This window comes from Lissotriton helveticus, chromosome 9, assembly GCF_964261635.1.
Source record: "Lissotriton helveticus chromosome 9, aLisHel1.1, whole genome shotgun sequence".
Taxonomy (NCBI): Eukaryota; Metazoa; Chordata; class Amphibia; order Caudata; family Salamandridae; genus Lissotriton; species Lissotriton helveticus.
Genome location: NC_136070.1, coordinates 894,953,575 through 894,967,779, shown reverse-complemented (window position 1 = coordinate 894,967,779; position 14,205 = coordinate 894,953,575). Strand labels below are relative to the sequence as shown.

General features: G+C 41.8%; 1 protein-coding gene across 3 annotated transcripts in view; it reads left to right on the top strand.

Moving 5' to 3' along the window:
* The window catches only part of B9D2 (B9 domain containing 2), a 131,887-nt gene that overhangs the window by 66,517 nt on the left and 51,165 nt on the right, over positions 1 to 14,205 (top strand). The window lies entirely within an intron of this gene.

The following is a 14,205-nucleotide window of genomic DNA, read 5'->3' as shown; positions in this document are numbered from 1 at the left end:
ATCTCGGTAATACCAGATGTGCTAAAACAAATTCAAGATGAATACGGTCCAGAACCCGCTTTAACTCTTGGTATGAAATTACTAAAAGACTTCAAGCAGGTCTCGGCTATATTATTAGCTAACATCAAGGGAGAAGCAGCAAACGTGGCGATCCGCCAGAGGTTAAAAGAGACAGATATAGCAGACCAACCAGCTGAAATTGCCAGAATCATAGAAAAGTCCTATGAGCTAGGTAGAGATAGTTTAGGTGGAATACCAGTAAAACCACAACTGATTGAAAGTCCTGAAAAAATATTTTTTAATAATAATTCAACATCACAAAAAAAGAGCTGGGATGGAAACAAACCATCAAATCCTAAAGAAAAGAAATTCCAGTCCAGGGGAAGGTCTCCTCGGCGGAGAGAAAGATCTCCGAACCTAAGACACAGGTCACCCCAAAGTGACCCCTCTGGGAAAAGATATAACCTTAGAAATAGGGATAATATAAAGAAGCCTGATAGATATCAAGACATTGATACACGTCCCTCTCAATCTTTTCAGACTTCCTCGCAGAAATCGGAAAGAAGAGGACGATCAGAACAAAGAGAAGAGCACGCCAAGTCCAAAGACCAGGAACCTGCTCATCTAAAAAAGAAATTACAATTTCCAAAAAAGAAGGTAGCCAGCATTAAAGTAGTTAACAATGCCGAGAATACTGAGGACACAACTGAAAAATGGAGAATGGGCTCAGACAATGCTAGACAGCGCAGCAGAAGTGAGCATAGCTCGCAAAGTCCTTATGAATCATCTGGAGACAGTGGACACGAATGAATACCTTCAAGTGGAAACTGCAGACACCAGAATTAGCAAACCTCACAAAATATATGAAATAACTTTACGTATAGAAGGGGATAAGACTAGAAAAATAAGGGGACTATTTTGGGATAATCTCTCCAAGGGCTATGACTTCCTTCTAGCTGAAAAAGACTGGCCACCGGAGTTTGTCAGGGACTGCCCTCATGGCGAAGAAATAATTATGCCTGCCTTCTCAAATCATATCCCAATTCATAAAAAATACACACTTGCTAGAAAGTGGGCAGTAGCTCTAGCTCCTGCTTTATATAAAAATCATGTAGGATGGGATGAGGACTCTCCTCCTCACAAAATCCAGTTAAAATCACAACCTACTGCACAAAGACAGTACCCAATTAAGCAAGAAGCTAAAAAACAGGTAAAAGAAATCCTAGATCAATTAGAATACCAGGGGGTGATTGAAACTTGCACCTCACAAATGAACAACCCTTTGTTTCCGGTCTCCAAACCAGACAATTCATATCGTCTAGTTTTGGATTACCGACACCTTAACTCATGTTGCAAAACTTTTGCAGTGCAAAACTCACATAGTGCTGCACTAATGAATAACATAGTGCGCAAAAAATACAAAACAACATTAGACATCTCTAATGGATTCTTTTGTCAAAACATAGCACCAGAGAGCAGATATTTGTCTGCGTTCTCAATAAATGGCACTCAAAAACAATTCTGTCGGTTAGCCCAGGGGTACAAGAACAGCCCAGGAGTATTCTCAGCGAGAGTAACAGAATTATTACAAACATATGACGAAGAGGCATTATCTTATGTCGACGACATATACCTAACAGATGATGACTTGGATACTCACTTGAAGAGAGTGAACACCATAATACTTAGGTTCGCAGCAGAGGGTTACAAATTCAACTTTAAAAAATCTAGAATTGCCCATCTAACAGTCCTGTTCTTAGGATATGAATTATCAAGTGAAGGCAAAAGCCTGGCTGACAATTTCCTAGAGAAATGTGCCGTACTCCAAGCACCTAGAACACTAAAAAACCTACAGTCAATTCTAGGCTTCCTAAATTTCGGAAGAACATACATTGCAAATTACGCAGAAAGGGTCAAACCCCTTTATGATCTAATAAAACCAGATTTTAAAAGAACCAATTGGACTCAAATACACACAGAAATTCTGAGATCCTTACAAACAGACATGTTAATTAAAACAAAATTAGAAACACGTGATAACACACGCAATCTTGTGATTCGAGTCATCCCAGGAAGATGCGGATTCACATACCTGACCTCTAATGAGGGAGAAAAGGTACCAATTGCATTCAAATCACACTTGTACACTAAAGCTGAAATGAAATTCAGCCCAACGGAAAAAATTCTAACTGCAACACAGACAGCTATAGCAAAAGAACGAGCCCTGGCACAAGGTAAACGAATAATAATCGTGACACCGATACCAGCCCTAGAGGCTGTAACAAAAGCAAGCATTCCAAATGCTAAAGCGCTCCATCCGAGATGGATACAATGGGCTAATTCTCTTGCTGCAACAGACGTGGCATACGAATTTGATCCTAACTTAAAAACACAAGAATTTCTCCAATATGAATTCGAATGTCCTCCGCCGACCGAAATTCTGCCTCTAGAACATTACGGCTGTATAATATATACAGACGGATCAGCACAAACCGCAGTGGGGGGTAAACAAGCTTACAGTGCTGCGTGCGCGATTGTTAAAGGTCGCTGGCACGAAGGGAAATTTAAACCAATGGTCACCAAAACACAATCTCTGGGAGATTGTACAGCTCAGCGAGCTGAACTACTTGCATTCAAGATGGCTCTTGAAAATACAGATCGAGAATTCCCCACACTCATTGTGTGCGATTCGTATTATTGCGTTCAGTCTTACAATGAATACTTGCAGATCTGGCTTCAGAATGGTTTTAAGGATGCAAAACGAGGCACAATCAAGCATAAAATGCTTTGGGAACCAGTAGTTCTATTACAAAAAGAACTACCAAAGACTCAAGTGATACATACACTGAGTCATCAGCGTGATGGCGTTCACGTTGCAGGGAATTCATTGGCTGATGAGGCCGCGAAGGCAGCTGTGCAAACGGCTTCCGTAGCTGCCATCACACGGTCAAAAACAAAAATAGACAGCGAGATATTACAGGCTGTCAGCGCTACAGAAAAGGATTCGATAGAAACACTCCCGAAAGGCTTTCCAGTAAAATACTCATACATAACTGACGCAAACAATGTTCCTTTTGCTCGAATCCCTGGAGTGGGGGATAGGGCAATTCCAAACATGGAACATAGGTTAGGAATAATAATAGCGGCACACGAAGGGCTTGCTTCTGTACATGCCGGCGTCTCAGCCACAGTATCATTATTAAAACAGAGATACTGGTGGCCACAAATGAGAAGACAAACACGGAACTATGTTTTAGACTGTGAGATATGTCAAAGAAAGAAAGTATCAACGATGAGACGACCAGCACAGACGCCCCTTCTAATCTCGGATAAACCATTAGCCTGTGTTTACCTGGACCACTGTGGTCCCTTACAAAGGGATGGTAACTATAAATATATCTTGGTCGCAGTGGATTCATGCACGAGATTCATATGGATGTGGCCCCAGCGAACGGCTGACGCCAGAACTGTTATAAAAGATTTGCGAGTCTTTATCGGCACATACGCAATTGGCATGCTGCATTCTGACCAGGGTCCTGCTTTTAGCTCTCGAGCTTATAAGGAGGCCATGGTCAGCATGGGCGTTACATTGCGGTACTCTTGTCCATTTCACCCTGAGGGGAACGGAATCGTAGAAAGAAAAAACCGTGACATAAAGCAATCTATAACAGCAAAGGTATTCGGTTCGGGAGCTGGGTGGGTCAAACATCTAATAAGTGTCCAACGTAGTCTAAATAACCTGCCAAGAAATTCTTTGAGGGGATTCAGTCCGTACGAATTATTATTTGGAACTAGGATGTTAGTCTTAGACCTCGACAGTCAGACTTCAGTGGTGAAGGAAAAAAGCTTTGATATCAAAGATCGTTTGGCTATTTTGCAGGACTTAAACGAAACAAGAAAAGACCTGAACAACATAAAGTTGAAACAGCAGCCAACAACCACTGAAGAACCACCACCTGTCCCAGCAAGACCTGTCTGGATTCCAAAAGTCGGGGATCTAGTCAGGGAAAAGATCGCGGTAAAGAAGGAATTTGGGCCTTCTTACAGAAAAGCAGTTCCTGTCTTGTCTATCAACGGGACAAGATCAGTTGTACTACCGCCGCTTGCTGGTAAAAAGGAGAACCGAGTTGTATCCATCGACCTGGTAAAACCACAATCATGTGGCCGATAACAAACAGTAGGCCAAGTGGACTCCCGATAAGTAGTAGAACACCAAGGTTTGCTACAAATACAGAGGTCCAAACGAAGAGGCTAATCACATTCGAAACGCCTACAGAACAACTACAAGGACTATGCAACAATGCAATGGAACTCAGACCTCTAACAACCCAAATAAAAACATTTAGTAAAGACACACCAACCTACAATGAAGTAACAAACGAATATGCAAGAAACTATAATCCTGAAGCAATTGGAACAATTGACAGAACTGCATCCGGCTACTTCATAAACTTCGATGATTCCTCTGAAGACCTCAGTGAATCAAAAACACAGCCATCAACAAAAACCTTTAAAGATAAAGCTAAAGAACTTTTGAAACAACTGAAAGAAACATATCTGATTTCTCCATGGCTTGAATTTTGGGTGGGTTTTGGTGCATTTATCCTCATACTTTGGCTCATCATGGTACTAACTTTGGGACGCTTCATTGAGGGAAAATATGCTAAAATGGACACAGCAAGTCAGAAAATGAACTTAATCCTCAAGCCACACACATCTTCACACGTCGAGAAATGGAACTTTCTTCAGTCAACTTCACAGCCAATCCTATACCGGGTGGGGTAGCATGGGACAACACTGACTACGAAATTTATGGTCCGGTTGAGATCCTGAAATATCCACACCAAATTAAGACCTCGTTGAGTGACTTTGTAAAACCAAGCTCATTTGCTGATGATTGGGACTTTGAAAGTATAAATAATATGATGTCTGACTTAGTGATGTCTGCTAAATTTACCAAACATGATTATTTGCAGGGTTCGACAAATTATGATAGTATGTACTGTTACAACCACTATGGTAACCATTTTCTACATAAGTCTGCACAAGCTAGAAATGTTTTAAATTATAATCAATGGGAACATTGTGCAACCCCTCCAAAAGGAAGCTCAAGAACCTTTTATGACAAATATCCATACTTTTCAGGTTTTAACACAAGTAATGCTGAAACATTTTATTTCAAATTGTCAAATAAGACAGGGACAAAGACCATGATAACAAACACGAAATTGATATATTCAGACTCATTTTTTGAACAAATGAATACTTTTGGTTTTGATTATTGGGACAAAATTGTTGAAGTAAAAAGTGTTTGGGGTACAAAAGAATGGCAAGTACAAGGTATAGAATCATTGTTTAGAGCCTGCATGATACCAGAACAAATTATATTTTTAAATGACACTGTTCAACAAACTACCTGTCTTGGCCTAGCCAAAATCAAAGACTTAAATAAACTGTTTATTCCAAAACCAACAATGAACAGCAATAGCTCTACAGATGAAGAGATAGACGTAAATTATGTATTAAAACAGAACACATCCAGATTGGAAACAGTGGTTGATCTGGCCCACAGATACTAATAACTGTCAAGACAGATTCCTGAACAAAACACAGGGGTTCAAATTGACCAGGCCAGACCCTAGATATTCCCAAAGACAACACCCAGGGATAATAACAACCTACAGTGTGGGCAAATTATGCCTTCAATGGCTACAAACTTCCACACTGACAGAAATTAAGCAACACCTAACTTTACTTACTGATGGTGCTGACTTGCGTGATTTCATTATGGGACCACACAAACAGCGTCAAAAACGCTTCATAGCAGCCTCTGTATATGCAGCATACAACGAGGCCTGGAAGGTGACTCAAATTGAGACAGCAGAAAGAATACGGGAAATTGACCGTATTAATTTGGAAAAATCACTTTCTGTAGTGGACAATGGGTTAATGACTCTGTCCTCCAGAATTTTTTCTTTGGACAGCATTGTGTCTTCAGCAATCGACATAATATCGCAAGACTTACTGTTGTTGCAACACGGTCAGTCTCAATTGCGTTCTATTGTACAGCTTGGCTGGACGTTACAAAATCTGCGTTCAGGCTATGTGCCTTGGCGTTTAATCAACACAACGTCACTATTCAATATCTTTAACCTTACTGATAAACAAATCAGTATGGCACAGAAGGGTGCTGATTATACAATCCTGAGCATTGAGAAACTTGAGAGATTACCAGTGACAATGTCAGAACGACCTGTCAGTGAATGGATAATACATGGGATAATTAATATTCCAATATCAACCTTCAGGTTCCAATACTGCCAAAAATATATACAGGCTGGCATGTACGAAAAATTGGGAAAAGGGTACATTAAGACAACATGGAACTTGGCCTATTCACATGCATGTGTCAGTAATAAAGGACAGAAAGTGTTTCTTAGTGGCAATATTTGTGCGATGTCACTAAGCGGTACACTTCTGTGTAATGGAATTAGTTTGCATGGAGCCTGTGAAGGGAACTCAAATAACCTTTCATGTCACCAGCTAGGCGCACCTGCAACAAAGATAGAACCATTCTTTCAAAGACTCTACAATGGGAGTTACATTCTAATTGTGGATCACAGATGTTGTAGTCTTATGCCCGGGACTCCTTATCTCGTAACTACGACTGCGAAGGTCAAGTGCTGTGGACGCTTATTGTTCCCCAGGTCCTTTCCAGACAGGGAGGCAAGGGCATGGCCCAACTTGAAAATTACTTCTATTCGAATAGACACTTTAAGCAGAATGAAAACAGTGCTTCTTCAGACGCCAACCAGGCTCACGTCATCAAAAGAAACGTATGATCTCCTAGTCGCAAGGACGACTGCAGAGATTCACTCTTTATTATCAACTAATTCCCCCATACATTTCGCAGAAATCCTGAATGAAATCTTAAATATTTCTGATACCAGTGGAGTCTCAAAGGTATTTAAGACAGCATTTTCGATGGCATTAACACCATTCAAAGCCATACTGGGTATTTTTCCAGATTTCGTCCATTCGATTTTTGGCGGACTTCCCCTCATTTTGGGACTAATTGCAGGAATCCTATTCCTAGTCCTTATATTTCGTTATGGCAAACCGTGTCACAGACAAAACACCTGCGACAAGGGAAGAAACAATCCGAGCCATTGGATACCGGGACCGGATATCAAAAATCCTGGGACTTTCCCGGCTTAGATACCTGAACATGACTTGGTTTCTTTCATTTCGACCAATGTGGCATCGATGTGTTTTACCTGTATTAAGGTGCCTGCTATGCGGAGAAGAATGCGTGTTGGACACCTGTCTGACGCTACAATCAGATGCGCCAATGGATGCAGAAACATTGTTGAGTCCGATAAAGGCTCATGCTTTGTGCTGCCCTCAACGGCTACCAATCCTGATGACGGCATTCGTGGAATCTTCACCACTACGATTGAGGGGTAGTGAAGTTCAAGATGAAAGCAGCATCGATTAGGTACGACCTTCTGTCAGCAATATTAATCAAAACGTCAATGGAGACAATCATGCGCATGAATGCATGGTTACATCCTTTTCCGAGTTAGTGGAACTCTCACAGGAAGCAGTTGACAGCTTTTTCGACAGTCTAAATGATATGATGTTCTCACCAGAACAGAAATAGAGACTTTTGAGCAAGCTCGCACACGGCGTTCCCTGAATTTGGCCTTCAACTTTAATAACAGAATACCATGAACAATTTTCCCTCCAGTTCACGGACAGCAATTTTTTTCAGCAGCCCCAAAATATTTTTACGATTTTTCGGGACACTTATCTTCTGCTTAAAGTAAGAACTATTCTTAGAGAACTAAAATTTCTATTTTTAGATACTTTTTAGACATTAGCTGCCCGCTGGTATGTTCATAATTATTTTATTCTGTGATGGAATGGTCTCGAACCTTTCTTCTGTATTAAGAGCCATTTCATGTGTAAATTCTCATATACCAATTAGCAATAATGTATACAAATGCGTGATTACCTTAGCATTATTCTACAGCTTGAGTGCATATAATACATGTGACTGCTTTTTCCGTATATTTGATAATTTCAAAATGCATTTTATGTATTTTGGGGTGGTGAGGTATACATAATACTCTACAGTATGTTTTACTATGCCTAGATTCGTAAATATGTCCATAGTTAGCGTGGAGTGGGTGTGATGTATTCCTATAGGTTCTGTATCGATCCCCCTATTCCTGACCCTATTCTGGTTAACAAGTTAACTAGCAGCCATCCCATGAGGCAGAAAACCCCCATGATGCAGAAACCGTTATCTGATTAAGCCACACTACGGCACAGGAACGTGTTATCTGATTAGGTCATAACGCTTGCCATCTAATTAGACAAGCGATATTCCTCCAGCCCCTGATAAGGCATACGGAGTTCTCAAAACAAATCAAACCTATGACAACCTGTGAAAAACCCTGCGGCCATTGTTTTGATTTCACCGAGAACTTCAGCAAAAGAATGTGCTAACGACCAAGTCGTATGACATCCTTATTGACGTATCTATGTCCATCCTTACGTCAATCTCGGCACCTTAAAGGTATAAATATTACCGATATTGCCCTATGCAAACACACGCGGTGGTGACGAGATCGGAGCAGCCAGACTTGCCGAAGCCCAGAGCAGAGCAGACCCCGCTGGCGCAGCCCTGCCTTCCTGACGCGCTGAAAACGAGACGCTGCTTTCTCCTGCCGAGAAATCCTGCTCCGGCGCTTCCGAGCAGCCCTCGCAGGCAGCTTGGAATATCGAGACCAGAGACGAGAGATACCATCCCTCATTCATCCTAAATTCCAGGTACAGAACTGAATAACCCCTCGCAGAGAATTCTTGAGTCAGTCACTTGGCAAAACAAACTTAACTTAAACTGCTACTTTCTATTCCCGCCCACGTATTAGGCTTAGGTCAGGTACACCGGGGTAGGCGTAGTTAGAAACACCAGTTGAGTACGATTAGTCAAATGTGTATGTATATATATATATTTTATCCATTTTAAACCTGCATATGGCTTAGAAACCATATAAATGTTTTTACAGTATTATTTTATACTTCTGCTTTTATTGTATGCACTTTACTTAACCATAAGTATTGCGATAATATCGATCCATTTCTCTTGTACGAGAAAAGAGACTGATCAATAAATACCATCTTTATTGAACACGCCCGTCTCTTCCTTTTCTCTACAATCTGGTGAGACTAAGAATGCACGTACTGACTGAGTAAAATAAGTCGTCTTTTGTTTTCACACGACTCTAGTTATACACTCTTGATTAGGGGAGAGCAAAGTTGTCATGTTCTATGGTTGTCAGAAACTAAATCCCTTCTTGTCTATCCAGGGAGGTTCAACTCCTCCTTGCCTATTCGAGAAAGTTTCTAGTGAACTCTGAGCTAGCTGGCAAACCCAAAACTTTAAGTCTAATATCGACAGTAGTAGACCTAGTTAACGTCTGGTCTAGGCCTATACTATTGAAGATATTATTCCAATGCGCAGAGCCTATTGGGATAATAGGAACTACACTACAAACCTCTAGCCATTGTGCAGTTGGTTGACATTTTAATTGGATTTTATGAGGAGGAGAGTCCTCATCCCATCCTACATGATTTTTATATAATGCAGGAGCTTGGGCTACTGCCCACTTTCTTGCAAGTGTATATTTTTTATGAATTGGAATGTGATTTGAGAAGGCAGGCATAATCATTTCTTCGCCATGAGGGCACTCCCTGACAAACTCTGGCGGCCAGTCCTTTTCAGCTAAAAGGATGTCATAGCCTTTGGAAAGGTTATCCCAAAATAGACCCCTTACTTTCCTAGTCTTATCTCCCTCTATACGCAGTGTTATCTTGTATATTTTATGAGGGTTGCTAACTCTGCTGTCTGCAGTTTCCACTTGAATGTATTCATTCGTGTCCACTGTCTCCAGATGATTCATCAGGATTTTGCGAGCTATGGTCACTTCTGCTGCGCTGTCTAGCACTGTCTGGGCCCACTCTCCGTTTTTCAGCTGTGTCCTCAGTATCCTCGGCATGTTTGACTATTTTAATGCTGGCTACCTTCTTTCTTGGAAATTGTAATTTTTTACTTTGATGAGCAGGTTCCTTGTCTTTGGACTTGACGTGCTCTTCCCTGTGTTCTGACCGTCCTTTTCTTTCCGATTTCTGCGAGGAAGTCTGAAAAGATCAAGAGGGACGTGTATCAATATCTTGATATCTATCAGGTTTCTTCAGATTATCCCTATTTCTAAGGTTGTATCTTTTCTCAGAGGGCTCCCTCTGGGGAGACTTGTGTCCTTGGTCCGGAGATCTTTCTCTCCGCCGAGGAGACCTTCCTCTGGACTGGAATCTTTTTTCTTTGGGAGTGGATTGTTTATTTCCATCCCAGCTCTTTTTTGGAGTGTTTAGATTATTTTTAATAAATATCTTTTCAGGATTTTCAGTTAGTTGGGGTTTCACTTGTTTCCCACCCAAACTATCTCTTCCTAGTTCTTCATAGGATTTTTCTATGATTCTGGCAAGTTCAAATGGTTGTTCTGCTATATCTGTTTCTTTCAATTTCTGGCGGATCGCCACAGATGCTGCTTCCCCTTTTATGTTGGCTAATAATATAGCCGAGACCTGCTTGAAGTCTTTTAGTAATTTCATACCCAGAGTTAAAGCAGGTTCTGGACCGTATTCATTTTGAATCTGTCTTAGCACATCGGGTATTACCGCCATGGACGGAACACCATGTGTTTTTGTGTAAATGGAAGCAAAGACTGTGCCCCAAGTGTCACAGTCCTCTACATGTGGTGCTATCCCCATTGGAAGACAGTCAGAATTCTGTGTTTCTCAGTAGGGGTAGTATCCGGAAATACTGCCTATATTTGAGTGATTTTTTGTGCTAACCAGAATGGAATTTGTTCCCGTTTTATGGGTACTTTACCCAGACATGATTGTATGTTCTGTGGTGTAATTTTGTTTGTGTTCCCCTGATGAGGGGTCAGCTGTGGAATGTTAATAGCTGGTTGGACTGTTGAAGTCCGCATTACATATTGGACTAATTGTCTATGTATTTTAATTATTATATTTAGCTGTGCTAAAAAGTTCTGGTGCTGACATTTTTCCAATGTCTGGGCGTGGTGTGTAGCTGGCTAGAACCGGCCACGTTGCTCCTGGTCTACCTAGTGGACCGAGCCTGGTGATGTGATTATTATGTTTTAGGGCGCCTTTAAACCAGAGCAGGTGCTCTTGGTATTTTAATGGGATTTCCACCTCCTCGAAAGGGGTGTACTCATCCAAAGGTTCCTCTATTTTGTAATAGTGGAATTCGTGTGTGACAGCGTTTGCTGCTGGAAAGTTTACCTATGAATAGAATACCTCTGTCTGCCGATATTCATGTGCCTCAATTACGAATATGACTGTACCACCTCTCGATGTTAGTCCATTTTCTATAAGTTTAAGAGTTATAGTTTTTCTTATGTTGACCGGAATGAGTATTGCATTCGGGTCATTCTGTAGGAGACTTGTGTCATCCTCTAGGAGTCGAGCTGCTATTCTAGCTGCCTCCCTTTCGTCTTCACTTTCCCCCATTTTACTGGCAGAAATGTTTTTGTTGCAGATCAAGTTTCAAGGAAACAAAGATTAGGTGCACAATATTTTGGAACACTGTATCCTTCAACGTTGACTAAACCAAAAACTATACATAGAAATCTCTTCCTACTAAGTTCCGGCGGATTTTAACCTTTTACCCACTCCAGACGTCTTTTGGAGTATTTACGGGAAAAAGGGTCTGTGTGAAAAAGCACGACTGAGTTATTCTAACGTCTTGCGTTAGATTTATCGCCTTACCAAACGTTGGGCGCCATGTAGTGTAGTTCCTATATTCCCAATAGGCTCTGCGCATTGGAATAATATATTCAGTAGTGTAGACGTAGGACTGAGGTTAGCTAGGTCTCTACTGACTATATTAGACTTAAGGTTTGCCAGCTAGCTCAGAGGTCACTAGAAACTTACTCGAATAAGCGAGGAGGAGTTTAACCTCCCTGGATAGACAAGAAGGGATTAGCTTCTGACAACCATAAAACATGACCACTTTGCTCTCCCTGAATAAGAGTGTATCTCTAGAGTCGTGTGAAAACAATAGACCGTTATTTCACTCAGTCAAATGTGCATACTTAGTTTCACCAGAATGCAGAGAAAAGGGAGACGGGTGTTTTCAATAAAAGGTGTTATTTATTGAGCAGTCTTCCTCATACAAGAGAAATGAATTGCCACGATTGTAATACTCATGGTAAAGTAGAGTGCGTACAGTAAAAGGAGGAGTATAAAATAATACTGTAAAAGCATTGATATGGTTTCTTAGCCATATGATACTTTAAAATAGATAAAATATATACATACATATATACATTGACTAATCGTACTCAACTGGTGCTTCTAAATACGCCTACCCCGGTGTACCTGACCTAAGCCTAATACGTGGGAAGGAGTAAGCAAGTAGCAGTTTAAGTTAAGTTTGTTTTGCCAAGAATCTGACTCAAGAATTCTCTGTAAGGGTTTAGTCAGGTCAGTTCTGTACCCCGGTAATAGAAAGCAGGAGGTCTTGTATCTCTTTCTCAGGACTCGATATCCCAGTAAACCGCGAAGGTATCTGGAAACACTGGAGCTGGATTTCTCGGCAGGAGAAAAGACAGCGTCTCTCTGTGCTTCAAGGAGGAGGGGCAGCGTCCGTGGGCTCTCGCATCAGCTGGGCTCTCGGGCAAGTAGATAGCTGCTCTGCTCCAAAATCACCACCGTGTGTTTGCTTAAGGCAACGTTGGTATATTTATACCTGAAAGGTGCCGGGTTTGACGTAAGGTTGGACATAAGACGTCAATAAAGATGTCACTAAGACCTGGCCGTTCTTACAGTGCTTTACAGGAGTTCTAGGACGAAATCAAAACAAAAGCAAGGGGGATTTCCCAGGTTGCTGGAGGCTTGGTTTTCTTTAGAGAACACGGTGTGCTTACTAGGGGGCCGGAGAAGTAGCCTTGCTTAATGTGACCGCATGTGCTGCGACTGAATTATGGATATGATTACTATGCCGTTGTATGGATATTATTGATAATAACTGGACAAGGGCATAAAATAGGAATATCGATTCAGGTTCCTAGATAAAACACAACACCCTAAGGTAGGCCCTAGGTAGCACTAAGGTCAGCGTGCTGTGTAAGTAAAAGGTAGGACATGTACTTGTTCGTTTTACATGTCCTGTTAGTGACAAACAGCTAAATTAGGTTTTTAATACTGTGAGGCCTACTCTTCTCATAATTCCTTAATACACTTTTAAGCTGTAATTCCTGATTAAAAAGTAGTAGTTGCATCATGTTTCATGTCTTTGCAATGGTCTATTTGCCTTGCAGTCTGTCTCTAGGACACGACTGGAATGGGTGACAGCTACACTTTGTGCATTCCCCCTAGACAGCCACAAACACAGGAAGGGTGGGTGTGACGGAGAACTCATCTACATTCTGATAGCTCTTCCTGGGCAGGAAGAGGGAGGGGGAGCTGGCACACCTGAATAGGCAGTGTCCTGTGTCCCACACAAAGGTCTGATTACCCCCCCTACAGATATCCTGGCAGACAGGAATGGGATGAAAACGGACCTGTGCACTTCAAGGGCCTGCTTTGAAGTCACTGCTGCTGGGTATAAGTACTGGGGCTCTGACCCTACCAAGACAGTACACTACTGGACCTGTGAAGAACTCTCCCAGGAGGAAAGACTTCTGGGCCACAAGGATTTCCACTTTGCCTGACTGCTGCTCTGAAGCAACTGCTTTCTGCTTTGCTGAGCTGCCCTGCTACCTGCTGATCTCTGCCGTGCTGAGGACAAGGACTGGGCCCATTTCACTTGAACCCAGAGTGACTCCAAAGGCTTGGTGGCCTGCCTCCTGTTTCTATAGTCTCAGGGCCATCAACGACTTCCTAAACCTCTGCTGGTGCTGTTGGACTCTGCCATCTGTGAATCCTACCCTGCCCGAGGCGCTAATCCAGTCTTTGGCCTTGAAAGTCGGTTCTGCAGGTGTTTTGCTTCAAAATCGAAGCAGGGATGATCAGAACCCATACAGTGTCGATCGATGCAGACACAGTGCCGATCTTAGGACATCCCTGCAAGACTTGATGGCTACGCAGGACCCTACTGTGAGGTTT